Source organism: Olea europaea, chromosome 23 (genome assembly GCF_002742605.1).
Source record: "Olea europaea var. sylvestris chromosome 23, O_europaea_v1, whole genome shotgun sequence".
NCBI classification, from domain to species: domain Eukaryota; kingdom Viridiplantae; phylum Streptophyta; class Magnoliopsida; order Lamiales; family Oleaceae; genus Olea; species Olea europaea.
The window spans coordinates 7,672,100-7,673,987 of record NC_036259.1 but is presented as its reverse complement, the minus strand read 5'-3'; positions in this window follow the sequence as shown (position 1 = coordinate 7,673,987).

Below are 1,888 nucleotides of genomic sequence, written 5' to 3'. Positions count from 1 at the left end.
TAATGAAGACTTACCGGGATTGACTCAGTGTAGATTGTGATTAGCTGCATGAATGAAAGTGGTTGCAGACCTGGTTTCATTTAGATCAAAATTCAATCAAATTCTTCAACTGCAGCATTGTCGATGACTAAAAATGACGTGACAAGATTAGATCAACATAAAAGAAATGTGTATAGAGTATTGCTGGAATTAGATTGGAAGTGCAAACTAATTGCATTAAAAGGAAGAAAAACTAATGGAGAGTATTTGTTGCCAAGTAATTTACCTCTGCTTAGGAGGAGGTCATTTGTAGGCTGGAAGATCACACCACTTGTCCGTCCAATGTCATTTCAACTACAGTACTGACCTAGAAATACGTGCCACTACCTAAAATTCTGGTTTCTTGATTGGTTGTTAAGGTCAGCCGCGTAAGTTATCATGATGCCTACGATGCAACTATGACATTAGGTAATGATGATTTGTAATTGGGTAATCATTACTTGCTTATAATTAAGAAAATTAGGAATTGACATCATGGTTGCCATGTGTCATGCTGATAGTAGATGGTGATGATGTGTGACAATATGACAGTGAATATAAATCATGATGTCTCTGTAAATTACGGCGACCATTCATCTGATCTAATCTTACCTTTATGGTGTCCGATCTTGAGATTAGTACAAGAATAGTATTTTGAAATACTTAAAATGTGTGAGGTCAAACTCCAACAAGTATCTTCTATGCTGTTGCTGTTGTCTATGATTTCGGGCCAGAGGATCCAAGGACTGCTGCTTGCGTACTAGGCCTGCCCTTGGCAACCTCATTACTGACAAACAATCGAACCACTGGAGCTCGAAAACTGTACTAAAATTGGTTTTCAGGTTGGCGGTGGGGGTTGTAGCAGGAATCTTTGTTGTACTCTTGGTATTCGTGGTCTACAGAATATAATGCATGAACACTATGTGAAGTCTGCAAAGTCAAGGATTTCGCTCAAAACAAGTGCCAAATGGTTTCATATAAGTGGGTTAGAACAAGTCACGAATGGATTCTCTCGAAGGAATGTGATAGAACAAGGTAGGCATGGAATTGTATACAAAGGAACACCTTCAGATGGGTTGTAGTTGTCATCAAGCATGTTCTTGGATACAGAAGGGAACGGCGAGTTAACCAATGAGGCACAGATCATAAGCAAGATAAGACACAGAAATCTTCTTTCTCTTCATGGTTTTTGTGTCAAGAGCAGTCAATTTCAAGGCAATAGAAGATACTTGGTATGTGATTTTATTTCAAATGGAAGCCTTGATGATGATCTATTTAATGACAAGACTCAATTGTCCAGGCCTCGATGTAAGAACGTAATTCTTGTCATGGCGAAAGGTCTTGCTTACTTGCATTATGAAATCAAACCCGCAATTTATCATCACAATAAGTTGATGACATGAAAGCAAAAGTGGCAGATTAAAGCAAAGTACAGAAGACCAGTCTCATCTAACTACAAGAGTGGGTGGAACATATGGATATTTGGCACCGAAATATGCTCTCCATGGACAGTTAACAGAGAAGAATGACGTTTATAGCTTTGGAATCACGATTCAAGCATTGGCAGCTAAAGAAAATTCTAAAGTGATTCTTGCAGTCATAAAATGCAACTTCCCTAACATAAACATGGAGTACCAAATCAAACTTTTCGACTCTTTACTTCTCTGTTAATTTAGCGATTAAAGGTAGCGGTACATAAAAACTAAGCGTTATTCCCAATAAATTAGGATTTTGCTAGATTATATTTTTGAGCCAAAAGGTTAACGCGGTGACAGAAATGCAAATCAAGATTCCATACCATCGAACTCCGATAACTTGAATGATCCTTGTTAAACAACATTTAAAATGTCAATCAGCTTTTGCGTATGGT